The sequence below is a fragment of the Paroedura picta genome, chromosome 4, assembly GCF_049243985.1.
Source record: "Paroedura picta isolate Pp20150507F chromosome 4, Ppicta_v3.0, whole genome shotgun sequence".
Taxonomy (NCBI): domain Eukaryota; kingdom Metazoa; phylum Chordata; class Lepidosauria; order Squamata; family Gekkonidae; genus Paroedura; species Paroedura picta.
The window spans coordinates 13,008,466-13,036,011 of record NC_135372.1 but is presented as its reverse complement, the minus strand read 5'-3'; the positions used below and the strand labels follow the sequence as shown (position 1 = coordinate 13,036,011).

At 49.1% G+C, this 27,546-nt stretch overlaps 1 protein-coding gene across 1 annotated transcript in view; it reads right to left on the bottom strand.

Annotated features, from left to right (window-relative positions):
* KCNN1 (potassium calcium-activated channel subfamily N member 1) overlaps positions 1–27,140 on the bottom strand; it is a 102,221-nt gene extending 75,081 nt beyond the window's left edge. The window contains exon 1 of the mRNA XM_077331961.1: positions 27,035–27,140. The gene's annotated coding sequence lies outside the window, so the exon portion shown is untranslated. The remainder of the gene's footprint in view (positions 1–27,034) is intronic.
* Positions 27,141–27,546: the final 406 nt, after the last annotated feature.

Sequence of the window (27,546 nt, the reverse complement as noted above, 5' to 3'; positions counted from 1 at the left end):
AGGAGCTCCAAGCCGGGCACGCCCACGAGAGCTAGCAGAAAAAAAAAACCCTGTAGGAGCCTTTCACAGCTCCAAGCAGCAGAAAAAAAAACCCTGTAGGAGCCTTTCGCAGATCCAAGCAGCAGAAAACAAAACCCTGAAGGAGCCTTTCCCAGCTCCAAGCAGCAGAAAAAAAAAACCCTGTAGGAGCCTTTCCCAGCTCCAAGCAGCAGAAAAAAAAAACCCTGAAGGAGCCTTTCCCAGCTCCAAGCAGCAGAAAAAAAAACCCTGAAGGAGCCTTTCCCAGCTCCAAGCAGCAGAAAAAAAAAAAACCCTGAAGGAGCCTTTCCCAGCTCCAAGCAGCAGAAAAAAAAAACCCTGTAGGAGCCTTTCACAGCTCCAAGCAGCAGGAAAAAAAACCCTGTAGGAGCCTTTCACAGCTCCAAGCAGCAGAAAACAAAACCCTGAAGGAGCCTTTCCCAGCTCCAAGCAGCAGAAAAAAAAACCCTGTAGGAGCCTTTCAAAGCTCCAAGCAGCAGAAAAAAAAACCCTGAAGGAGCCTTTCCCAGCTCCAAGCAGCAGAAAAAAAAACCCTGTAGGAGCCTTTCAAAGCTCCAAGCAGCAGAAAAAAAAACCCTGTAGGAGCCTTTCACAGCTCCAAGCAGCAGAAAACAAAACCCTGAAGGAGCCTTTCCCAGCTCCAAGCAGCAGAAAAAAAAAACCCTGTAGGAGCCTTTCAAAGCTCCAAGCAGCAGAAAAAAAACCCCTGTAGGAGCCTTTCCCAGCTCCAAGCAGCAGAAAACAAAACCCTGAAGGAGCCTTTCCCAGCTCCAAGCAGCAGAAAAAAAACCCCTGTAGGAGCCTTTCCCAGCTCCAAGCAGCAGAAAAAAAAACCCTGTAGGAGCCTTTCGCAGATCCAAGCAGCAGAAAACAAAACCCTGAAGGAGCCTTTCCCAGCTCCAAGCAGCAGAAAAAAAACCCGTGAAGGAGCCTTTCCCAGCTCCAAGCAGCAGAAAAAAAAACCCCTGTAGGAGCTCCAAGCCGGCACGCCCACGAGAGCTAGCAGAAAAAAAAAACCCTGTAGGAGCCTTTCACAGCTCCAAGCAGCAGAAAAAAAAACCCCTGTAGGAGCTCCAAGCCGGCACGCCCACGAGAGCTAGCAGAAAAAAAAAACCCTGTAGGAGCCTTTCACAGCTCCAAGCAGCAGAAAAAAAAACCCTGTAGGAGCCTTTCGCAGATCCAAGCAGCAGAAAACAAAACCCTGAAGGAGCCTTTCCCAGCTCCAAGCAGCAGAAAAAAAAAACCCTGTAGGAGCCTTTCACAGCTCCAAGCAGCAGAAAAAAAAACCCTGTAGGAGCCTTTCACAGCTCCAAGCAGCAGGAAAAAAAACCCTGTAGGAGCCTTTCACAGCTCCAAGCAGCAGAAAACAAAACCCTGAAGGAGCCTTTCCCAGCTCCAAGCAGCAGAAAAAAAAACCCTGTAGGAGCCTTTCAAAGCTCCAAGCAGCAGAAAACAAAACCCTGTAGGAGCCTTTCACAGCTCCAAGCAGCAGAAAAAAAAACCCTGAAGGAGCCTTTCCCAGCTCCAAGCAGCAGAAAACAAAACCCTGAAGGAGCCTTTCGCAGATCCAAGCAGCAGAAAACAAAACCCTGAAGGAGCCTTTCCCAGCTCCAAGCAGCAGAAAAAAAAACCCTGAAGGAGCCTTTCCCAGCTCCAAGCAGCAGAAAAAAAAACCCCTGTAGGAGCTCCAAGCCGGCACGCCCACGAGAGCTAGCAGAAAAAAAACCCTGAAGGAGCCTTTCCCAGCTCCAAGCAGCAGAAAAAAAAAACCCTGTAGGAGCTCCAAGCCGGCACGCCCACGAGAGCTAGCAGAAAAAAATTAACCCTGTAGGAGCCTTTCGCAGCTCCAAGCAGAAGAAAAAAATTAACCCTGTAGGAGCCTTTCGCAGCTCCAAGCAGCAGGGGAAAAAAACCCTGTAGGAGCCATTCGCAACTCCAAGCCCACGAGAGCTAGCAGAAAAAAAAACAAACCCTGTAGGAGCCTTTCACAGCTCCAAGCAGCAGAAAAAAAAAACCTTTAGGAGCCTTTCCCAGCTCCAAGCAGCAGAAAAAAATTAACCCTGTAGGAGCCTTTCGCAGCTCCAAGCCGGCGCTCCCACGAGAGGCAGCAGAAAAAAAAAACCCCTGGAGGAGCCTGTCGCCGCTTCAAGCCGGCGCCCTGGGAGCCCCGGCAGCCGCGCACAGCGCTGCTGCTGGCGGCTCCCTGCCCTCATGGCCCCAGAACACAATGGAGCCGCCGGGAAAGCCGCAGAAGAACAAAAAAATGCAGAGGAGCCACCGCAGCCCAGCGCACCACACCTGGTGCTCCTCGGCAAAAACTACGAGACGCCGAGGAGCCGCCGCCCGCCTCCTCTTTCAGGTAGCCTGTCCCTCGCTCTGTCCCTCGCCTGCCGCTCGCTCTGGTCCCCACCTGCTAGCGCCTATTGTCTTCTTCATACAATGGGCCTTTTTACTAGTTTAATATATTTTGATACTTGTGAATCCCTCGACCTCTTTGGTTCTCACCTGTTTTTCAGGTGGTTTTTTTTTGCTTTTCCTTCTTTTCTGTTGCTCAAGAATCGTCAGCCGACCTTGGTTGGGGGAAAAAGTCCTTTCCCTTAAATAGAGGTTTGAAGTGCAGAAATTGGCTTGCACAGAGGTCAAGAACATCCGATTAAGCTTCTATTAAAGGGAGAAGACATTTTTCTCCAGGCCTGTTAGCAACTCCACATGAGCCTGCTCTGCAGTCCAACTCTGCAAAACCAAGCGGCTGCATTTTGCATGGGGCCAGGCTGCCTTCAAGGGCAGCCCATGACTGTGAATATAAGAACAACTGTGCTGGATTAGATCAACCGTCCAACTAGTCCAGTACCCTGCTCCATACAGAAGCTAAGCCAGCATCCCCAGGACAAAACCCACCCTTATAGCTGGCCCCAGCCAATGGTACTCCAAGATAGACTCTCAGTTTTTGGAAGTTCCATTTAGTCATTGTCACTAATAGTCTTTGTCACTAATAATCAGAAGAAGAAGAAGAAGAGTTGGTTCTTATATGCCGCTTTTCTCTACCGGAAGGAGTCTCAAAGCGGCTTACAGTCGCCTTCCCTATCCTCTCCCCACAACAGACACCCTGTGAGGGAGGGGAGGCTGAGAGAGCCCTGATATTACGGAAAAAGAAGAAGAGTTGGGGCTTATATGCCGCTTTTCTCTACCCGAAGGAGGCTCAAAGCAGCTTACAGTCGTCTTCCCATTCCTCTCCCCACAACAGACACCCTGTGAGGTGGGTGAGGCTGAGGGAGCCCTGATATCACTGCCCGGTCAGAACAGCTTTATCAGTGCTGTGGCGAGCCCAAGGTCACCCAGCTGGTTGCATGTGGGGGAGCGCAGATTCAAACCCGGCTCACCAGATTAGAAGTCCGCACTCCTAACCACTACGCCAAGCTGGCTCAATCATGGAAGAACCTCTCCTAAAGAACATTTTGTCAAAAGATGGCCTCTTGGTTACTTATCAAAAAGAACGTCAGTGTCTGCTTTTGGAAACAAAATTCAGAGAACAGATTCCAACAAAGTGGGAAGTACAGAGGCAGCAACATATAAAAATCCTGAGGAAGATTTTAGTTTGAAAATCGACATTATTGGAAGTTGCTTTGAGACTTTCCTATGGTTTTTTTTGAGATCAGCTGCAGTTGCTTATATTTCGCAGACTTTGACATTCTTGTTGATAAATAACCAAGAGGCTATCTTTTGACAAAAAGTTTTGAAGAGATATTTAGCCTCCATTTTTTAATTTTTGCTTTGTTCCAACCTCGGGGAGGGAGGGAGGAATCTCCAGGAATTTTAGCAGAACTCCAGGTGACAGAGAAGTTTACTTCAAGCAAACTACTGGCTTGGAAGGTAGACTTTATGATATTATAGCCCACTAAAGCCCCTCTCCTCTAGAAGCCCCATCTTCCCCAGGTTTCACTCCCAACATCTCCAAGTATTTCCTAAGTCAGAGCTGGCAATCCCACCTGGTGGCCACCAGAGAATCCTAGAGCTGGAAGGCTCCCTAGAGGCCATGTAGTCCAACCCCTTTCTCAAAGCAGGATCAGCCTACAGCATCCCTGACAAGCGTTCATCCAGATGGAGCTTGAACACCGCCCGTGAGGGAGAGCTCACCAGTTCTCTAGGCACCCGATTCCATGGCTAAATCACTATTGCTGTTAAAAACACACACACACACACACACATTCTCAATATCACCCAGCTGCCTGTAATTTAAGCCCACTCCCTGCCCTTGTCATGTGCCATGCCCCTCCCCTCCCACCCCCTATGGCTTTTCCTGCCTCTGCAGTTCAGAGACTCTTTAGTGTAAATGCCTTATCTCATAGACTCATAGAATCCTAGAGTGGGAAGGGGCCACACAGGCCATCTAGTCCCACCCTCTGCTCAGTGCAAGATCAGCCTCAAGCATCCAGGATAAGGATCTGTCCAGCCACTGCTTGAAGAGTGCCAGTGAGGGGGAGCTCCCCACCTCCTGAGGCAGCCCATTCCTCTGCTGAACTACTGTGACTGTGGAATTTTTTTTCCTGATATATATCCGATATTGTTCAAACCCACTAATGTAGGTCCGGTCCTCTGCTGCCAACACGAACCATTCCCTGCCCTCCTCTGTGAAAACATCTCAGTTCAAGGTCTGAGAGAGCCCTGATATCACTGCTGGGTCAGAACAGCTTGATCAGTGCTGTGGCAATCCGAAGGTCACCCAGCTGGTTACATGTGGGGGAGTGGATTAGAAGTCGCAGGATTAGAAGTCAGCGCTCCTAACCACTACACCATGCTAACAAACTTTGACTTCCATTCCCCTTATAAAATTTAAAAAAAATCAGAAATCAAACTTTATTCTTATAACCCACTGTTCCCATGAGGCTCGAGGTGGGCAACATGAATCAATAAAATACGGGCAATAATATTAAAATCACGTTTATGTTGAAATACATTCTACCCTTTCCCCCAAAAGGTACACCAGTCATTGGAGCAGTAAGGAGGGCTTTGCTCTTTAAGTGGACGGAATTGCTCTTGCTGCTCCAAGGAATGTGTCCCCGTAGGTGTTCCCTCAGAAAGTGTGGGCCAGCCAGTACAATCCTATTAGGTGGTCTGATCCTCAGCCTCAACCGTAAGCCTGGCAGAACAGCTCTCTCTTGCAGGCCCTGCGGAAGTGCTTAAGGTCCCGCAGGGCCCTGATCTTAGTTGGCAGAGCATTCCACCAGGCAAGGGGTAAGGCCAGTTTCTTCTCTTTGGGACCAAAGAACCGGAGCCAATTTTGGTCTGCTGACTGAAGTACTTTTGCGGGGAGAGGCAGTCCCAGACCATTTAGGGCTTTAAAGGTCAGCACCAAAACCTCGGAATCTAATCCGGTCTCTAATCTGGAGCCAACGTGTCCAGGAGGGCACCGGTATCATGTGTGCCCTCCTCTGGGTACCCGCAAGGACCGTTTGGAGTCTCCGGATTAGTCTCAAGGGAAGCCCTGCAAGAGCGAGTTGCAGAAGTCTAGCCAGGAGGGGATGTCCAAAGGTTCAGAGGTGATTCGGCATTGCCAGCCTCTGTGTAGCAACCCTGGTACTCTTTGGAAGAACAAGCACTCCCAGAGCCTTCGCAGAGTTTCCAAGATCAAGGCTGCGTGGTGTGCCAAATGTATTGCCTGGGGTTTGTTTTTCAACTTGTTGCTTTTGCCAGGAGCTCTCGGGCTTTTAATAAATGACTGCCAGGACGCATTACCGGGAAATATTCCAGCAGAGGTCAAGCCCACGCTATGAAAAGAAGGACTCTGGGGTCTCGTGAAAGAATCACTTGACCATTCTCGAGTTCCCATCAAAAGGCAGGTTTGTGTGCCTGCGTGCTGGGGATGTGTGATGGAGGCAGGTGGCAGTGGAAATGGGGGAAGGGGGGGAGGAATATTCAAGTACCACCACACACCTACGGTTGCCAATCTCCAGGTGGAGCCTGGAGATCTCCTGCTAATACAGTTGATCTCTAGACTACAGCGACCGATACAGAGGTATTGATAAATATGTTTGATTTTATCGATAGCTTATGTTTTTATCCCTGTGAGGGGTTGTGTAGGCAGGGCCCCGGTGCACTGCTTGACCCAGGGCCTAGAAAGCTATGAAGACGATCCTGGCTTTATCCATGTGCTAGCCTAACCACACTAGCCCACACTAGTCTGCTCTGGACGAGAGAGTAAGGAATCTTAGGGCTGCAACACAGAGGCAGCACACTACACCTGTGGATCCCTTGCCTTGAAACCCTTGAAACCCAACTATGGCTCTCCAGAGGTCCATGAACTAAAAATCCCAAGAGCCCATGCCAGCAGCACTGGCAGGGGCTCATGGGAATTGTAGTTCATTGACCTCTGGAGAGCCAGTTTGGCCAACGCTGCCCTACGTGGTATCACCAGTAGAAATGACTTCATGAGCTGTCATATCAAGCTACGATATGTGGGTGAGGGGACTGGCTATGGCTACCATTTGCACCGGCACCCGGCGTGACTGATCTTATCAAACGGATGACTGTACAGTACTGGGCTGAGAGTTAGTTTCCAGGAGCTTAGGTTTTCATTCCAAATGCAAAGGAAACAATCCAGTTTGCCAAATTCTGTACTTTACTTCTTATATTTCCAGACTGCCTGCAATGCAACAGTATCCGGCAGAGGAAAAGGAAAACAATGAAGGGAAATACAGGATTGACGCAGATAATCGGGCACTCAGGAGCTAAGGTTTTAATGGCTTTGTTGTTTTGCGGTCCTATTTTACTGGTTTATGGCCTAGAATCATAGAGCTGGAAGGGGTCAGAGAGGCCATCTAGTCCAATCCCCTGCTCAACGCAGGATCAGACCTAAGCACCCAGGATAAGGATCTGTCCATCTGCTGCTTGAAGACCACCAGTGAGGGGAAGCTCCCCACCTACTTAGGCAGCCCATTCCAGTGCTGAATGATTCTTGACTGTGAAATAATTCCCCCTGATATCTAGCCAGTACTGTACTACACGTGGTTTAAAGCCATTACTGTCGGTTCTATCCTCTGCTGCCAACCCAAACCTTTACCTGCTCTCTTCAGTGGTCCCTTCCAGCTCTGTGTTTGGTTCTGATCTGGTTGGCCACATAAGAAAATGCAGTGCTGGATTAGCCGACAACAAGATCATCAACAAAACACCTTTGGCTGGCCCTGGACTGTTTGCCCTGGCAAGTAAGTTTGTACTTCTCGGTCACCATCCCATAAAAGGTCGGACTCACCGTCCACTTACTCTGCTCAGCAGCAGTTGTCGCGAACCTGCAATACTCTTCTGCTGAACAAGAAAAGAGCTGAGGCATTCCTTAGAAAGAGTCCAGAGCAATTTTGTTATAGTTCAAAGAACGGGCCCATCAGGGCACTTCACGAGAGAGATTGGCATTGCTAAGAACAAGCTCCCACGCTAAGTCTGGGGTTCATAGAGGTATCTCCCCTTTCCTCCAACCCCTTTACATTGGGGCTGTCACAAACCTTACCCATAGAACGCTAGCCTTAATTTACAAAGGAAAGTTTCAGAACCAAGTCTGTCTGTCTGTCTGTCTGCCTGCCTGTCTGTCTGTCTGTCTGTCTGTCTGTCTGCCTGCCTGCCTGCCTGCCTGCCTGCCTGCCTATCTATCTATCTATCTATCTATCTATCTATCTATCTATCTATCTATCTACCTACCTACCTACCTACCTACCTACCTACCTATCTATCTACCTACCTACCTACCTACCTATCTATCTATCTATCTTTTGATTTCCCGCCACTCCCGAGACCGGCTCAGGGCGGGTAACAATCGCCCACAATTAAAACCCCAATAAAACCCCATTAAAATGAAAAAAGACATAAAATTTATAACAAATAGGTAAAAGAACATGGCAGTATAAATCCTCCAATAGGGAAATGGCAAGAGGGGAGCCATAACCCCCTTCATAGATGACCCCGGCATACCGCTGCCTAGTACCAAGGGGAGGGGGCTATCAGATCTTCTACTCAGACCCCAGCCTCAACCATAGACCTGGCGGAAGAGCTCCATCTTGCAGGCTCTGCAGAATGCAGAAAGCTCCCACTTCTTATGACACCTTGCTGCTAACAGGCAGCCGCAGGCATTTGGCTCCAGCTATCATATGCAGAGATAGCTCCTTGAGGGCCAGAGCTTTGCTGAAAGCTATATACAGAGGCACTGCATTCTTGGTTATTTTATTTGCAATCTCTTCCCAACAGAGAAACTCGCATGCCAAGAAAAGAGATTATAGGGAGTCTTGAGATGCTTACTCTCTACACGCGGGGACAGATGAGCTCTTTCATTGTGTTTTGGTGCATTTCAATAGCTGGAGGGGTTAAATGATCGGTCCACAGATCAGAATCACAGCAGTGTGCTCAGACCATCGTGTCTGTAAAATTGCAGAATTATTCCTTCCCCAGATACACACCTATTATGGGAAGGTGCTAAAATCAATTTAAGGTGTTCAGGAGCTCAGTACTCGTGTCAGCCAAATGGTATACAACAAGAACTTGGGGGTGTTTGGCAAAAAAATGAAGTGAGAGAAAAAGCACCAAATTCCCTCTGCAACCAAATGCCAACTGGAAAAGACACCCAAATACCTCACCCCCAGGTTCTGCGTACAAACAATAAACCATTTAATTCAAGATGCGTCCCCCCATCCCAATCCACCCCTCCCTTTGTTCCTGAATTCTAACTGCTCCAGAATCTTAGGAGAATTTCTAAAATTAATTATAGAATTAGATTCTGCTGAGTTTGATGCATCTTTCCATTCCATTCTGCACGCTGCATTGTTTGCCCCATCATTGTGGCGCCCGTGTGCATTGCTCCTGCACTACAAAACAAAAAATAATCCTGTGAGATCATAAAGAAGGCAGTATCACAATTCTTTGTACATGAAAGGGGCAAGGCAGAAATGAATCTTCAGCATTTCAAGCCGTCGTATAAAAAATCCCAAGTGATTAATTGTCAGCTTCTCCCACTTTCCCCTACTCTGTCCTTTTCTTTCCAAATGAGGACAATGATTTTCTTCCTTCCTATTGTATCTGAGGAAGTCAGCAATGAAAGCTCGTTGTGGAATAAATGTTGTTAATCTTTGTGGTACCACTGGCTTCTGTTTTGTGGTGCTGCAACAAACTAACATGCCTACTGAAACAGAGGAATTTTTTTTTAAGGGGACAATGAAGTTTCCTAATGCAGGGGTAGTCAACCTGTAGTCCTCCAGATGTGCATGGACTACAATTCCCATGAGCCCCTGCCAGCCCCTGTCTAATGTATTGCCTCCACAGGGGCTGTGACTTAGTGGCAGAGCATCTGCTTGGCATACAGAAGGTCCCAGGTTCAATCCCTGATATAGGCAGTTAAAAAGGATCAGGCAATAAGTGATGTGAAAGACCTCAGCCTGGAGAAGGGGAGGTGGAGGGGGGCTATGATTGCTGCCTTTAAGTATTTGAATGATTGTCACTTAGACTAGAGAAAGGCAGGGAAAGGTTCCCATCTGCACCAGAGAAGAGGACCAGCAGTAATGGCTTTAAACTACAGAGAGAACAATATCAGCTAGATATCAGGAAATATTTTTTTCACAATCAGAGTAGTTCAGCAATTAATGGGCTGCCTAAGAAGGTGGTCCTCTCACTGACAGTCTCCACGCAGACTGATCCTGCATTGAGCAGGGGGTTGGACTAGATAGCCTGTCTGGCTATCCCACTCTAGGATTCTATTATTCTATGATCCTGGAAAGCAGCTGCCAGTCTGAATAATCAATACTGACCTTGAAGGACCAAGGCTCTGATTCAGTATAAGGTGGCTTTATGTGTCCACTTCAGAAACAAGCCCAGATATGTCAGAACCCCATAATCTGGAGAGAGATCTGGAGGAGCTTTTCAAAAGCACACCAGTCCGAGGTGGCCAAAACAAAACTGGGAGGCCTGAGTGTCTATCCTTCCTGGCATCAGCTTCCCACCCAGCTCCTGGCTCCCCACCCCAGTTTTTTTTTTCCCCCACGGAAAAGCAATGGCATCACTGCTGGCCCAGTGGACCCTTTTTGTTTCCCCACCATGCCGACTTTCCTTGCATGGAATAAACAATCACTGGATTGTTTCAGACAGAACTTCATCGGGGTAGGAGAGGAATGGAAATGCTGTGACTGAATGATAAGTACAGCCCGAAGTTGCCCAGGAAGCCCCATGCAGCTGCAATATCACAGTGCCAAAACCTGTCTGAATGCAAGGAGGATGTCGATAAAAGAGAAAACCAAGGTCAAGAAAACTCCCACGTCAACACCCTCCTTAAGGCCAAGCAACAGAAGATGGCAACCCAGAAGCTTTCCAATGGCCTCAGGTGGACACAGGATGCTGGATGAAGTGAGTCTCCTTCCCCCTCCATCGCCTGGTTCTGCAAATGCAATGTAAGAGGTGCATACCATTTATAAGAGCTATAATGACAAGTCCTGGAAATGTCAAAATATAAATGCATATGTGGTGGACCTGCCAGAAAGCAAGGAAATATTGGGTTATGATCCATGATGAGATGCAAAAGATATTGAAAGTTACATGTGTGTTGGCTCCAAAATGTATGTTATTAAATAAGGTACCAAATAATGTTAAAATGTATAATGAGGTTGTATAAATATAGTAACAGCAGCTAGGATCCTTTATGCATCAAGAAGAATAACCACTAGATATTCCAGATTGGTTAAATAAACTGATGGAATACGGGACAATGGCAAAATCAACAATGGAATATAGAAGAGAACGGAGGCCAATATTAGACTATATTGAACAGTAGAATATAAAATGGAAAGAAAACGGCGATCATCAAATTGTATATGTTAACTATGGGGAGAACGCAAAATGTGGTTTGTAATTTCAAAGCAATGCAAAAGAACAGGATGTGTATTGTTAAAGGTAAGCTCAATGAATATTTTCTCCTTCTAAATAGAAGTTTTGTAGTATAAAATAATATGCAGTATTTCTTTTTCCTTTCTTCATAACTTTCTAAATAAATAAAAATACACACCCTTTGGACATGAAGTTCCTTGAGACCAAAGACTACTCGAGGAAGGGAACCAGTTCAAATCCTGCCTCTTTCATCAGCTCACCGGATGAGCCCAGGAAAACCAAACTTTCACTGCTTCCGTCCCTCCTCTGCAAAATGGAGATGGTCATGCTGTCCTGCCAGTGTGATGTCGATGGTAGAATTAGAGTCCACCCACCAAAACAACTGTGTTCTCTAGGGCAGCCTTTTTCAATTGTTTGATCATGAAGAAGCCCTGGAAATAATTTTTCAGACTCCGAGGAGCTCCGGAAGTGATGTCATCTGGCCACGCCTCTGGCAGCACCCCCGAGAAGTGACATCACTACCTGCACCCTTAGCACTCCTTTTGCTCTCTCCCTCCACCTTTACTGCTATTACGGTGTCTTTGCCTCATGCAGGCCAGAAAGAAGAGTAGGAGTTGAGAAAATAACCCAGGCCCCCCATACCACATCACTTCCGAGTTCCCATGGACCCCCTTCAGAGCTCCTGCAGACCCCCAAGGGTCCACAGACCCCTGGTTGGGAATCCCTGCTCTAGGGAATTGATCTCTTGTTGTATGGAGATGAATTGTAAATTCAGGACACCTAGTGGCTGGCATCTCGAATGTCTGCCATCTTAATCCAAGCTTTCTTAACCAGGGTTTTGTCAAACCTTGGGGTTTCTTGATGGCCCTGGATAGGATTCCCAAATGGCTGTCCTTGTACCATCTGGACCCCTCCCTGGGAGGGGGCCTACTATTGCCCCCAGATTTACATCTGGGAACTGTAAAGCACCATCCCCAGGTAAGGTGCCTCTCCTCCCCTTGCTCCTATCTCGTATCTCAAGAAATATGGCAACCCCGTGGAACACAATACCACCTGCTCATCTGAACATCCTCAGCAGCTGCCAGCGGAGGAAGCTGGATCAGGCCCACCCCGTCTTTGGCCTCCTGAGCCCTTCGCCTCCGTCCTTCCCCTCCCCTCCGAGATGATGTTTTAATTACTTTTGCTCCGTTTCTTGTTATGAGGGCAGAGGCCTGAATATTTCATGAGCCGGCTGCTCCCTCTCCCTCCTGCCAGGGCATGGGATAAATTACGCTCTTATTAGCCTGATTAATCCACTAGACCCTGGGGAGAAGAAGAAGAAGAAGAAGAGTTGGTTCTTATATGCCGCTTTTCCCTACCCGAAGGAGGCTCAAAGCGGCTTACACCTTCCCTTTCCTCCCCCCACAACAGACACCCTGTGGGGTGGGTGAGGCTGAGAGAGCCCTGAGATTACTGAAGAAGAAGAAGAAGAGTTGATTCTTATATGCTGCCTTTCTCTACCCGAAGGAGGCTCAAAGCGGCTTACATTCGCCTTCCCTTTCCTCTCCCCACAACAGACACCCTGTGAGGTGGGTGAGGCTGAGAGAGCCCTGATATCACTGCCCGGTCAGAACAGTTTTATCGGTGCCGTGGTGAGCCCAAGGTCACCCAGCTGGCTGCATGTGGGGGAGTGCAGAATCGAACCCGGCATGCCAGATTAGAAGTCCGCACTCCTAACCACTACACCAAACTGGGAGGAAGAGGACCAAGCCAGCCAAAGGCTCTCCCCTCCCCTTCTTCCACAAGGAATGAAGGGATCGGATTCTCTTTCCACCTCAAGGCCCCTTCTCAGCAACTGCTAAGAAACTGATCAAGAGAATCACAGGTCAAGGGGTCTGCAAAGTCCAGAAAACTCTTAGCCCTCCCACTCTGGGAAGCTCACCTTTTTGGGGTCCAGCATACTTGTGGGACTGCCTTTCCCCGTATAATTTCTTGAGAGCACAAAGATCTTTGAGTCAACATCTGCTCAGGGTCCCCGGCACAAAGGAGGTAAAGTTGGCCCTGGCCCATGCCGGGTGGAGCAAACACCCAGAGACGATCAGGGCCCTGAGGGACCTGAACCAGTTCCGCAGGGCCTCCGAGACAGAGCTATTCTGCTGATCTTATGGTCGAAGCCTAAAATAAGACCCAGCAAGAAAAGCTCCTTTCCAAATTCCCCCCGTCTGACAATTTACTTCAACGGGCACTAGTTATATTAGTTATATTCATATTATTATATTGGCTGTATTGTAATTGTTTTGATATTTTAAATTTCTATGTCATTTTAATACTGTTACCTGCCCTGAGCGATTCACAGGCAGTCCAGCTATATGGATGAAGCACTGGGGAAAAGACATGGGGATTGCACACCTTTGCTTCCGGCCTGGTTGGCCACTGTTGACAAGAGGAAGACAAGCCAGGTGGACCCACCTTGGGCTAATCCCAAAGGGCCATTCTGTGAGAAAGAGCCAGGCATTTCAGAAACAACTCTTCTTCATCTTCCTCTTCATCGGTCCTCTCCCACATGCAGGATTGCCATGTTTCCTATGCCCTAGGGAACCACAGAGTTTCTGGCAATTCTTGGGGTGTTTCCGCACAAGGACCAATGTTGCCAATTGGTTCCACAAAGCGGAAACGCTATTTTAAATAGTGGAATCTCGGTGTTACGCATATCTGCCTTTGTAGTGGAATCCAGTAGCATTTCATTCATTTCCCACAGGTTTCCGGTCTCGCAAAAATCGCTAGAAAGGAAGCGATTTTTTCTGTGCTTGGTCCCGCCCCTGGCCGTCAATCAAACGAACAGCCAATGGGTGGTTGTTATCATGCTCCGGAAAAGCCCCTTTCCCTTTAAGCACAGGTCAAAAAAACACACACACACACGTGTTGCAACGAATATGCCTTGATTCGTTGCAATGGAGAGACCCATCTAGCTGGCATGTGAGCTGGCGATTCATCATTACCATGCTCCCCCGAGTAAAAAAAAAAATCCCCCCTCCCCCGTACGGGCGCGATTTTCAGCTGAAAATAAAGGGAACTTGCAAACGGGGCTGTGTTGTGCTTGGGGACTTGAGGGGAGCTTTAAAGCAGTGGTCCCCAACCTTTATTAGGCCGGGGACCGGCAGGGCATCGGGCCACGCCCGCAGGGCCCGCGCCTGCGCGGGCCACGGCCACACTTCGGGCCGCGCCCGCGAGCCGCGCCCGGCCGCATCCGCGGGCCGCACCCGCGGATCGGGCCACGCCCGCGAGCCGCGGATCGGGCCGCGCCCGCGGGCTGCACCCGGCCGCGCCCGCAGGCCGCACCCATGGATCAGGCCGCACCCGCGGGCTGCGCGGGCGCGGCCTGCACGGGCGCGGCCCGGCCCTGATTCCCTCTCCCCAGCCTCCCGCAGTAAGTAGCTTCCCGGGCCGCAGGCTTGCAGCCTGGGAAGTTTTTTACTGCAGGGGGGGGCGGGGAGACGGAGCCGTGGCCCGGTGTCATGGCCTTTGCGGCCCGGCGCCGGGCCGCGGCCCGCAGGTTGGGGACCACTGCTTTAAAGCACTTCTGTGGAGGGACTGTAGCCAGAGAAGCCTCGCTGGGTGAATGAAGCCTCGCTGGTTCGTTGCTTTCCCTGCTGGCTCCAAGGAAAAAAAATGGCAATTGCTTCGCCGGAAGTTCGGAGGAGAGAGCCAGGGGGAGGGACTTTGTTAGAACCACAACAATGAGAACGCACAGGTCTTTTTCGCTACACTCTTTTTCGCAAGAGTGTAGCGCTTTTCGAAGGGTGAATCCACTTTTCCCGATTTCTCTAGAAGCGCTACAATGAATCGCTTTTTGCAGAACTGTTGCAGGAGTCTTGCAGATTGTGTACGACGTCTTGCGGAACTGCAAATTAGTAGCGTTTACAAAATGAAAGCCTTCTGCTACATTAAACTCGTGCGGAATGGCTCCTAGAGTTACATGATGTCACTTCTGGTTTTCTCTGGAAGTGATGTCATGTTATACATAGCGGCACACACCCCCTACCACCATATCTCTGCCCCTCCCATTGCCGCATCACTAGGTTCTAACCAACGGCTGACAGCCCTATGGCGATATCCCAGCCAGAGATAACCCCATACAGAAATCATTCAGCCTCACAAACACAATCTGACCTGGCTTAAGTCAGAGTGTAGTCTAGAATTGCCAACTCTGTTTTGGAAAATACCTGGAGATTTGGGGGGTGGAGCCTGAGGAGGGCTGGATTTGGGGAGGTGTCTTAGCAGAGTATAATGCCATACAGTCCATCCTCCAAAACAGCTATTTTCTCCAAGGGAACCAAACTTGGGTGCTAACTTCCAGGTAGGACCTGGAGTTTTCCCACTATCACAGTTCATCTAGTGACAGAGGGCAATTTCCCTGGAGGAAATGGCTGCATGGAGGTGGGGGGCTGTAAAGCATTCTCCCCTGCTGAGGTCCCTGCCCTCCCCAAATCCCACCCTCCCCAACTCCACCCCCCAAATCTCCAGGTATTTCCCAATTCAGAGATGGCAAGCATAATAGCAGATCCCCAGGTGTGACCTGGAGACTTGGCAACCTTAGTTTAGCCCCTACTCCATGGCAAACTGAGCTGGGGGAGGGAATGCCCAACCCTCCAAGATTCTTTCCTCTTGGTGAAGGCAGAGTAAATACTTTATTAAACACCACTTAGCGGTTGTTTCCCTAATAGCTTATATTGATGTCAACACAAAAGGTGAGGCTTTAAATCTCCAGGTCTGTCATGGACGCCAATAAAGGCATCCTTTGAGAGGAGAATTTATTACCCCCCTGGGAAAGCAATGGCTGTTAAGGGGACTTAGTGTATGTATGCGTTATGTGTGTCAGCCTGCTGTTGACATTCATTCCCCAAGGAAAGGTGGAAATCCTTCAGGCAAACCGTTACCTTCCCAGCAGAAGCTTCCTTCTAGATAAAAAAAGGAACTATCGGCGCTGCATAGGTCCCCAAACTCCAAACCACCCACTGCAGAACTGGGCCCAGAATCCTGCTTCCCCGTTTCACGGAAGGAAAAACACACACACAAGTTGCTAGACCTCATGCACGTCTCGAAGATATGTTGCCAACTCTGAGTGAAATCCCGTAAGCTGGAAGTGCGGCCGGGTAAAACGTCCCCGGTAGGCTGACTCCATGTTTCATGTGTAGCCTGTCTGTGGTGTGTTCCCGCCGGCTGGGTTTCTTTGCCATTTCTGGGAGCCAAAGGACTAGAGGAGCCCCAAGGGGGTTTTCTAACTTGGCAGGTCTCACCGCTCCTTCGCAGCTCATGCAGATCTTTTGGCCATGCTCCCTGCAGGATGTGTGTATATGTGTATGTGGGTGTTTTATGAGGATGTGACACCGCTGCATCTGTCCACCCCCCCCCCCAGCATGGTCCCTCTAACCCTCCCAATATTGCAACCTGCCAGGCAGTCACCTGTGCTCCCCTACCCCCAAGAACTCACAGGCTGTGTCTAGAGCCCTTGGCCGACCATCTCTGGCTCAGTGGGCTGCCAGACGACCACTCCAGTTTGCTGTAGTGGTTAGGAGTGCAGACTTCTGATCTGGTGAGCTGGGTTTGATTCCCTGTTCCCCCACTTGCAGCCAACTGGGTGACCTTGGGCTCACCACAGCACTGATAAAGCCGTTTTGACCGAGCAGCGATATCAGGGCTCTCTCAGCCTCACCTCCCTCACAGGGTGTCTGTTGTGGGGAGAGGAAAGGGAAGGCGACTGTAAGCCGCTCTGAGACTTCTTCGGGTAGAGAAAAGTGGCATATAAGAATCAACTCTTCTTCTTTTTCCTCTTCCTCTGCCTACTGCGGGCATCGCTCCACTCTGCAGGGGGCCAAGGGACCTGCCTGGGCAGCCAACTCTCTGGGGCCTTGGGCAGTAGAGCAAGGCAAGAAGGGTGGCCTGGGCGCCAGCCCCGGCAGCACAAAAGGGGCAGCCACCCGTGGCATCCACAGGCCACCTGGCTTGACTGAGTGTGGCTCATCCGTGGGCTGCCAAGGTCACAACTGAAAGTCACCCAGAGAAGGCAGCCGGTGCTCTGCCACTTAGGTGCAGGGTGTGTGTGTGTGCATGCAAAAATTAATTTAAAAAAAACACACCTTGAAACTTATGTGTGGCAATGCATGCATGCTGTAATGTCTACCGGTTGCCACAGAAAGAACAGTACAAAAATTTCAGAAAGCAGACGCCAGGTGAGGAGCGAGAGGTCTTCCACATAAATTCCCCCTCCCGACCCACTCATGTTTCTTTAAAAATAAAACAGATTGCTGCAGTCCACTCCCTACAGAAGCCTGTGCCCTACCGTTTCTCCTATACACAGAGGCACATATTCGTTGCTCCACATACGGCAGCATTAAAAAAATTTTTTTTCTCAGAGCAGGAAATGGAGAGAGGAGGGCAGGAATGAGGGCAGGACAAAGCTGCGGGACTATTGTGCCTTCCCCTTTCCATATGGTTTTATCCCTGGTTACTCACTGGTTGCTTACCGGTGGTTTGCAGAATTTAGGGTGGTAAATCCAGTGTTTTGTATCCCTGAAATCGCAATTGTAAAATGTCCAAATCACAACCCAGATACTGGACAGCCTTGGGATATTTGCAACATCATGTGGAAGGGTTTATATATGCTGCCAACATGCCAAGGCTGTCCAGGAACATTTTTCTTGTGTGGAAATGGCCTTAGTGTTTCCTTTTTCCCAGCCACTACCAAGCTGGAAGCAATTTGACCTCCCCACCACCAGGGGGCTTATTTGGTTTTTTAAATCAATAAATGAACATTATACTGTAATAGCAGTAATAATCTGTGCATCTAGCTCCCTAACTTCCTATCTTACTATCTAGCTCCCTAACTTCCTATCTTCCTATCTTACTTCAGATCAGTTCCCTAGGGAGAAATCCCTGGCTTGAAAGAAACTCTGAAACAGCATGGTATATGAGGGGTCCAGGCTGTCTTCTCAGCTCCTGCTCTCCTTTCTGGCCTACATGAGGCAGAGGAAGGCACAAGGAGGGAGCAAAAGGAGGGATAAGGGTGCAGGTAGTTATGTCACTTCTGGGGGTGTGGCAGGGTGTGTGTGACGAGCTGACATCACTTCCTGGGCTCCTTGAATTCTGATTTTTTTTTTCAGGGGCTTCCCCATGGTCAAAAAGTTGAAAAACGCTGCTCTAAGCGATAAGGAAGATTATGGCGTGCATTGGCCTAGTTTGCTCCCTTCCAAGGTCCTATAGAAATCAAATCTCAGAGTGTCAAGAGGCTGCGTTTTCTCTGGCACGGTAGTGGTAGAAAATGCCATCAAGTCAGCGCTGACTTCTGGTGACCTGTCGAGTCCTCAAGACAAGAGGCGTGCAGAGGGGCTTTGCCACAGCCAGCCTCTGCAGAGCGGTTGCAGGGTGACTGCCCATCTGAAGACCAAGTAGGGCTGATTCCGCTCACCCTTCACACAATCTGATGAGGCTGAGCTAACTTGGACCTCCCAGGTCACTTGGACACATGCATGTATTTGAATGTGAGCACATTAAGGTACCCTGCTGGCTTTTATGCACATGGCAGTTCCGAAATCACAAACAGAATTCTGGACAGCATGTTGCAAGACAATTAAGCTTGGCACCACTCTTGCTGCTCCGCCCCTCCCCCCCCCCCCGGCCTTGCCTCTGAGGCTGGCTGGAATGGACTCCCTTCACTTGCAAGACTTCTCAGCCCCCAAGAATCCCCCCCTGGGGGGGATTTGCTTTCCCAGAAAACACACACCACTGTCTGTAGCAACCAAGACTTGCCCCTCCTAAAGATGCAAGAAAGGTCAGGGATGCTTTAAATAGGCACTGGCAGAGGAGTAATTCTCAGTAGAGTTTGGCTGACTAAGAGAGAATTAATTCCACATGGGATCCTTCTCTCTCCCCCTGTAAGGAACTGCGGGGCCAGACAAATACGGGGAGAAGATAGCTAGGAGCGCTTTGGGTGGGACGACAGCGGCCGGAGTCTTCCATCACATTGCACGTGCAGCAGAAGAAAGCAAAGTGGTTAAATCCTGGGGTAGCAAGAGGGGACTGTACCGCTTCAGGGCGCAGGATAGAAAACCGTTAAAAGTACAGCATGTAAACAATTCAGATCATATCTTGTACGTCATGCTATTAACATTACAGTTAAAGCAGTCAGTGAAAACTTGCAGCGCTCCGTTGTCCTGCCTAGCACTCCAGTCCGCCACCTGTCAGTCAATTTCCCCTTTGAGTTCACCTTTGAGTTTAGTGTTGGGAATACCCCAGAGATGAAGGGAGGGAATCCCGTGACTATATTAGCTCATCCCAGCCTCAGCTATAAGCTGGGAGGAAGAAAACTGTTTTGCAGGCCCTGCAGAACTTGGGTCGTTCCGTCGGGGCCCAGGTCTCAATTGGCAGCTTGTTCCACTAAGCTGGGGCCACAGCCAAAAAGGACCACCAATATGTTTGGTTTTTTGCCAATCTTAAGGTTCTTCTGGGGGCATACTAGGGATCTCTCCCACAAATCCATCAGAGGATCCCCTCCAATATTGAGATCTCTAACATCGAAATCATTGTTAGATCTATTGTATTGGTGCCACCCTCTTCTGAATATTATTCTCCCCACCAGGCTGAACTTGGAAGGGAACTCAGGTGACTAAGATCAGAATTGTGACCACCGCCGCTTATATGTTATATGTAACTTTTGTTGATGTTAATTGGGGTTTTTATGTGGATTTTATGGTGTTTTAACTATTTATGTTGTAAACCGCCCTGAGACCTATTGGAGAAGGGCAGTCTAAACATTAAATAATAATAATAATAATCTGACTCAGGGTGAGGATTTTTAAAAAGAACATAACAAGCTCACAACTGGGCACATGAAAGTCCTGCTCTGTCTAAAGTAGCATCCCGTCACTGATACAACCAGCTTGGGAGCACATCCAGAATTGGCTCCCAAAAGCAAGTGGACTTTCTAGTTCGGCATCATGGAAGGCAGCGGTGCACGGACATACCCATAATACCAGCTCTGCTGGAGGAGATCACCCATCCAGCATCTTCATTTCTGTGTCTGCTTAGAGACATCGCCCAGGATTAGAGACAAGACATGAATGACATGGATGAATTTATTTTTAAAGGTATTTTAGAAAGCTACCCTTTGCTGTTGTCATGAAGTAATCAAGGTACACTGCCTCTGAACGTGGAGGTTCCACTCTGATGCTGAGGCTAATTTGACTTCCAGGTGACCAAGATCAGATCCTGCTCTGGAAGGTAGATTCTTCAGCATTGGACCCCACTGAGGACCCTCTCCTCCTCTGGTTCCACATCCAAATATCCAGGAAATTCCCAGGCTGGATCAGGCAATGCTCACTCTTTCTTTCTTTCTTTCTTTCTTTCTTTCTTTCTTTCTTTCTTTCTTTCTTTCTTTCTTTCTTTCTTTCTTCTCTCTCTCTCTCTCTCTCTCTCTCTCTCTCTCTCTCTCTCTCTCTCTCTCTCTCTCCCTCCCTCCCTCCCTCCCTCCCTCCCTTCCTTCCTTCATCTCCCTTTCTTTCTGTTGCTTTTCCTTCCTTCCTTCCTATTCTGCCCTATCTCTCTTTGGGAACGCAGGAAGGATTACATTTCTGGGTATATGTACAATCCCTGTAAAAGTTTGGAGGGCCCATCTCCAGCCTATGCTGAGGCAGCAGCATTGGTTACCAGCTGGCTCAGGTTCAAGGTTTTGGTTCTTACCTTTAAGGCCATCCGTGGCCTGAGTCCCACTTATCGGACGGACTGTTTGTCTCCTCATGCCCCACGCAGGGCAATTTGCTCTGCGGATATGAATTTACAGGCTGTCCCTAGTCCCTGGGAGGCACACCTGGCCTCAACCAAGGCCAGGGCCTTTTCAGTTTCGGCCCCGACCTGGTGGAATGAGCTCCCGGGAGAGCACTCCCTAGGGCAGGGGTAGTCAAACTGTGGCCCTCCAGATGTCCAGGGACTACAATTCCCAGAAGCCCCTGCCAGCATTCGCTGGCAGGGGCTTCTGGGAATTGTAGTCCATGGACATCTGGAGGGCCGCAGTTTGACTACCCCTGCCCTAGGGCCTGCAAGACAGCGCTCTTCCACCAGGCATTTGGTTGAGGCTGGGCTAGAAAGATCTGATCCCTCCCTCCATAGGTCCATAGGCTGGACACTGGCAGTAGATCCCCCCCTCTCCTCAGGGCAATGGTGACTGTTGTAGTATGATGCTGGTGGATGGGAAAGGGGAGTTTTGCAGACTGGTTTTTGTTTTGCTTTTTTGCCACCGATATTAGTTTGTATGTATTGGGTTGGGTCTGGGAATGGCGGTTAACAAATACGAAAATAAATAAACGCATTAAAATTAAGCGAATTAATAACATTCACTTTAAAATTCTATTCTGCAAAAGAATAATATCAACTCTAGTTTTCCTCTATGGGGATGGGAAGGGGGGTCATTCACAGCTCTGCTTCCCTACCACATTCTGCACAATTGCGCCACTTCTGGGGTTTCTTGAAGCCTGAAGAATGTTTCGGGGGTTTCTCAACAGTATACTATTCTTTAATGTTTCAAGTGGGGAGGATTCAATATTTATTTATTGTTTGTTTATTATGTTTCTATGCCATGGCTCCTTTCCAGCCAGCTCGCGGTGTCTCCCAACATCCATTGAGATAAATCAATAAATCCATCCATCAATAAATCCATCCATCCATCAATAAATCCATCCATCAATAAAACATTGAATAGAAACCCCCTCCCACCCTTCCCAAACACCCCAAAAAGACCCCTCCCCAAACTCCTTCCCCCCACCCTCCTAAACCTCCAAATGAATTGCTACCTGTAACCAGCTATGATTAAATAGGCTATAGGACTGTCAAGGGGGGGGGGAATCTCTTTCAGCCCCCCCTCAACCAAACACCTGGGAGCAGAGCTCTGTCTTACAGGCCCTGCAGAACCGAGATAGATCCGCTGGGCCCTCAGTTTGTCCGTGAGCTCATTCCATCAGGCAAGGGCCAGGGCCGAAAATGCCCTGGCCGTAGGCTAGGCCAGATGCACCTTACAAGGGTCACCAACCTGCTCCTGCAGAGCACAAAGCTCTTCTAGGGGCATAGAATGTTAAACAGTCCTGCAAATATATTTGGCCCAGACCACGAAATGTGCAGAACCTTGTGCATGCGCTGCCACACATTTCTATTCCTTCCATTCCTCTGAAACAATTTCCTTTCCTTCTGTGTTTTATTTTACCCCAACATCACTGATAAGGACAGATGCACCGATAAAGTACTGCAAATAAATAAATCTCAGTGTGACTGTATGCCTGAGTACATCGAGCATCTTCTCATGTGGCCTTCTGTGGCTGAACCCATGTGCTTCTGCACACTGATACATCACACGAACGATATTTTGTATGGAGGCCCATGTTATCACACCAAGGTTGCCTTTTTGAAGGGTCATCTGTTATACGGAAATCACAAATGCATGGGCTATGCCAGCGCTAACTGGAAACTTTACACGTAGGGAGGGAGGGGATTCCTAAAGCATAGATGCCTCAGGACTTTGGGGGCTCCGTGTTGAAATCTGGACAAATTAGCTTTTGGAAGACTCCAGCAAGAAGAAGAAGAAGAAGAAGAAGAAGAAGAGTTGGTTCTTATATGCTGTTTTTCTCTACCCGAAGGAGGCTCAAAGCGGCTTACAATCGCCTTCCCATTCCTCTCCCCACAACAGACACCCTGTGGGGTGGGTGAGGCTGAGAGAGCCCTGATTTCACTGCTCGGTCAGAACAGTTTTATCAGTGTTGTGGCAAGCCCAAGGTCACCCAGCTGGCTGCATGTGGGGGACTGCAGAATCAAATCTGGCATGCCAGATTAGAAGTCCGCACTCCTAACCACTACACCAAACTGGCTCTTAAGCAAATGGACACAGCTGCAGCTGCAAAGAGGACATTTGGCAAACCTGACCTGACCTCCGTAGAACTTTCCAAACCAAGCAAGTTTTACGGATCACCAAGATTTGACTTGGCAAGTCCGGACCTTTTTGCAAATCGCAAACATAGGAAAATCTTGCGGGATATCCTGTCCTGGCCACACCTGGCAGGTTCTTTCTCCTTGCGTGGAGCCAGTTCCCCATCAGGAGCGAGAGTCCTCTTGATCCTGGCCCTCTCCTCAGGTCTGGACCATCTGCCAGCCATTCATTTCCAAAACAAAAGGGACGTGCTATTAATAAACCACTCCAAAGAGCAAAGAGGGAGAGTTGCACAATGATTGCCCTGTTTAGTCGCTATCGTTTTGGAAACACACGCCTGCCGTGCCAAGAAGAAATTGCTTTTCCAGACAAACAGATTTTGTTAAAATATGTTTTTTTTTCTTTGCAAGTCATTCAAAAGACATTACAAAAAAAAAAAGATCAATTTTTTTAGAGAGGGTGAAAACAACATCCAGTGAGGCGCCAATCTGCAGAATCGTAGAAATATAAAACTGGACGGCCACTCAAGTGGCATCTAGACATGCTCATGAACAACACAAGAAATTCAATAACTATGTTGTTCCACACCCCCCCCCCCAGTGACCCCCTCTCGGAAGTTGCTCCAAGCTAGCATCTTGCTTCCTTGCCCAAACCTCGGTATTCTGACACAGACAGGGAGATCCTTTGGAGCTACCCCACTGAATAATTAACAAATCTCATGTATTTTGTCTAAAACTATTCTAATAAGAAAAGTCTTGCTCCAGTCTAGCACCCGGGTCTTCTCCCATCACTCATCCTCTAAGCAGTATTGAGAGGTAGACTGCCTCTGTAAATGGAGGTTCCAGTTAGCCATGGGTCGATCTTTCCTTCTCTGTGAATTTTTCTCATGCTCCACCCTTCCAAGTTAAGCTAGTGGCTGTCACGACCATCCTGTGGCAGTGAGTCCCACAATTTAATAATGACTCACGTGAAGGGCTTTCTTTTCATCTCCTGAACCTAATTCCCCCATTGTTTTCATGGAGTTTTAATAAAAGAAATTTCAGCTTTCTTGCCCAGGAGTTGTTCCCAACCTGGATGAAGGATGGAACATATCTGAGCATGTGCAGAGTGCCCTTTCCCTAACGAACGGCAGCAGAGGGAATCAGGGTGCAGATCCCATGATGGATCTGATCCCAGTAATCTTGCTTTTTACCAGCTCAGTCCTGGATCCAGGGCATATGAAGAGGATTGCCAACCTCCAGGTTGGACCTGGAGATAGCCCAACGTCACAATGGTTCTCTGGCTAACAAACACCAGTTCCCCTGAATAAAAAGGCTGCTTCAGAAGGTCGACCTCATGGCATTGTACCATACTGGGGTCCCTGCCTTCCCTGAACCCCGCCCTCCCAGGCTCCACCCCTCACCCCCCAATTTCCAGTTCTTTCCCAACTGGCCCACCTAACTTTGAGTCCCACGCTAGACCCCGGAGTCTCACTGGCATAGCAAAGTTTGTTGGCTGGGTCGGAAAATGGGCTCGGCCTTGCATTTCCAGGAGCTGTTATGGATGCACCTGTGTTGGATTCCAGCTCCTTCCTCAAGACCAGCCATTTCCCGAGCTCCAGGATTCAACTTCTCTGTTCTTGAACAGTAGACGATGCTAATATTTCCTTCATACAGCCAAGAAGAGATGCGTGGGGATTTTGGGGTGCTGTGAAGCTGAAGGGCCAGGTCAGAGTTTGACTTGAGATCTCGACTTTCCCCTCCAAATTTTTTTTTTTTTTGCAGAGATGTCCCATATTTGCAGGTCTCCTGGGCGTTGCCTGATTCGAAGGGCTACTGCATGGAAAGAGAGATATCCCCTCTCTCTGTCTCATTGTGGTGCAAGGAGAAGCAGGGCTTGCCGTAATTCTGCCTTGTACAGAACTATGAAAGAAATCCCAGGGCTTGTGCCGCCCATGTATTTGATTAGAATAATTGCATAATACGAGTTCACCAAGCTAGAATATTGACTGGGGATCTCTTAACGGTTTGAGCATAACTAATTTATGTTAAGAAGGCAAGAGCAGCCCTGAAGTACCCAGCCCCTGCTCCTGTTTTCCACATACCAGACGCCTCCAAAATGGTTTTTAGTAAAGCACAGATCCCCTCATGTCACTTCCCAGCTCTGGTTATCCAGGGGAACACGGACATTTCATTTAGCAATCCAGCCTCATAGCTGCGGCTGAGGCGTCTCCTTCCGCACAAATCCGTCCAACCCTTTAGAAGAGGCTCTCACCACGTCGCTCTACGCAGGCCTACCCTTATCCTCAATCCGGAAACTACAATCGGTTCAGAACGCCGCGGCCAGGATCCACACCAATACACCATGGAGATCCCACTTCCGGCCGGTACTCCAACAACTCAACTGGCTCCCAATTGAATTCTGGATTGGCCTTAAGGTTTTGGTAATTCCCTTCAAGGCCGGACTGGGCCCAGTGTACCTTAGAGACTGTCCCCAAAAGAGCACTACACTCTGCCACCACCAACTGGCTAGTAATCCCTGGCCCAAAGAAGTGCGTTGGACCAACAAGGACCTGAGACTTCTCTGTACTGGCCCCCACATGAAGAGATCACGGCTCTGGACAAACTCTCAGAATTCTGCAGGGCTTGCAAAACGGAGCTCCCCTACGAGGCATTTGATTGAGGTTAATCCGACAAAACATCTGACCAAAGACCAGGTGGTCCCCCTTAAGCCATACCCGCCATCACCTGATGGATTCTGACCTTCTTAGGGGTTGCTCTATTGAAATTGTTCAATCAATTAATTATAGTAATCTGCTAAAATTTATATTTATTGTTAGAATGGTGACTGATATGTTATGCTATATTATGACTGTTATTGATATATGATGTTCTATGTTTCCCGAAACGTTCCGTGCAAACTGCCCTGGGCCGTAATAAAATAAATAAATAAATCTTGCTGCAGGGAGTTCCACAGGTTTGCCATGCATGGCATTTATCAATTCAACAACCCGACTTGCAGTTCAGGACACACAAAGAACACATCTGGGCCAGACCAAAGGTCCAAGGGGAGTCAGATTCAAGCTATGCTCCTCCACCATTGCAGCGTTAACTCCAAGGTTGGCTGCCCATGTCCATGGAAGTTCCATTTTACCAGTCACGGGTCATAGCCACTGATAATCATGTTTGTGCCCAGACTAAGGAAGAACTGCTTTGTGTCATTATGCTAAGAGGATCATTCGTCATTAGCCGGATGCCTTGAAAAGAAGACCACAAGTGGGGCAGAAAAGCAACAGCCCTCCCCTCCTGTTAGCCTCTGCTAATCAGAGGTACACTGTTTCTGAACCTGGAGGTTCCATTTAGTTATTGTAGCCAAGAGCCGCCAGTAAACATCTTTCTGCCATACTAGAATAAAGATCCTATAGCCAAGCGTCTCTCGGTGTCTCAGCCACTGCCAGATACATACAAACAGGCCATAAAGGTTTACATCCTGCACACAAGAGGTATACTGCCACTATACAGTGAGGTTCTACTGAGACCTTATGGTTAAAATGGGTGTGGATAGACCCCGTCAAAGGACGCGCCTTTGCTGAATTCAGTCCAAGGTCAATCCAAAGTGGCATCCTTAGCAAAACATCCCCAAAATGGGAAGGATTTTCGTCTGTAAATTAGCCTGTGGATTGCGCCCCCCCTCCTGCCCCGCTTGCCCCAGGGAAGGAAAACGTGGGGAGACCAACTGACCCCTGTGGGGGCCTGCTGTCCATACTCTCAAGGGAAGGCAGGGAAAGGAAGCTGGGAGGGGTCTGAAGGGCTGGGCAGGGTCTCTCGGGTGAGCACTTTGGGTCTCAGCCACAGTCCCCTCCTTTCTAAGCTAGCTTCCCTCATCCCACTTGCGCCCCTACAAAGACCTGTCCTCCATCCCTGGTAGCCATTCAGTCCCCCAGAACCAGGCGACATAACCCCGGAAAGAAAAGTGGCAACCGAGCCCCAAAGAACGGCCAGTCCAAAGAGGTCCAAAGCAGACCGGGGCATGCATGCAGAACCCTATCTCCTCCGAGCCTCAAACGGGAGAAGGTTGGCGTCCCTAGCAGGGGGGCCCCGCCAGGAGCTGTCAGACAGAACTTTCCACCCCCTCCCTCTCCAATCTTGACTTTGTTTGGAAAGTGAAGGCGCCCGCATCCCTCCTTCAGACCCCTCGCAGGTGAGGCCAAAGCTTCAGACTTACCTGTGGCGGGAACGGCAGGCTCCATCTCCTTCATCTCTTTGGAAGAAAAGGACTAGCAGACGCACACCTGCTGTTTCCCCGATCCCAAAGGGCAGGCGCACACCCCTCTCTCCACACCCCCCCCCCCAGTCAAAAGCGCCCGTCTATAAATACTCAGACAATGCAGCTATGCTGGGTATGCCTGTCACCGCCCTGCCTGGCTTTTCCTCGGCTTTTTCCTGCAACACAACCAGCTTGGCTCTCTCTCTCTCTCCCCCCCCCCCCCCTTTCTCTCTCCCCTCCTCTCTCTTTATCTTAATTGGAGTGAAGCAGTTTCCCCGCAAAAGGGCATCCCCGGATGAAGCAAAGGCAGAGAGGGAATCCACCTTGGGGGAGGGAAGGAGGGGGGGACCTGCTGGAAAAGAAAAACCTAGTTTTCTCTCCCCCTGTGACCCTTCCCAGGGAGAAACTGGATACTGGGGCTTGAGGAAGGGCACTGCCAGCGTACAAAGGAAGGACGGAATTCCCCAAAG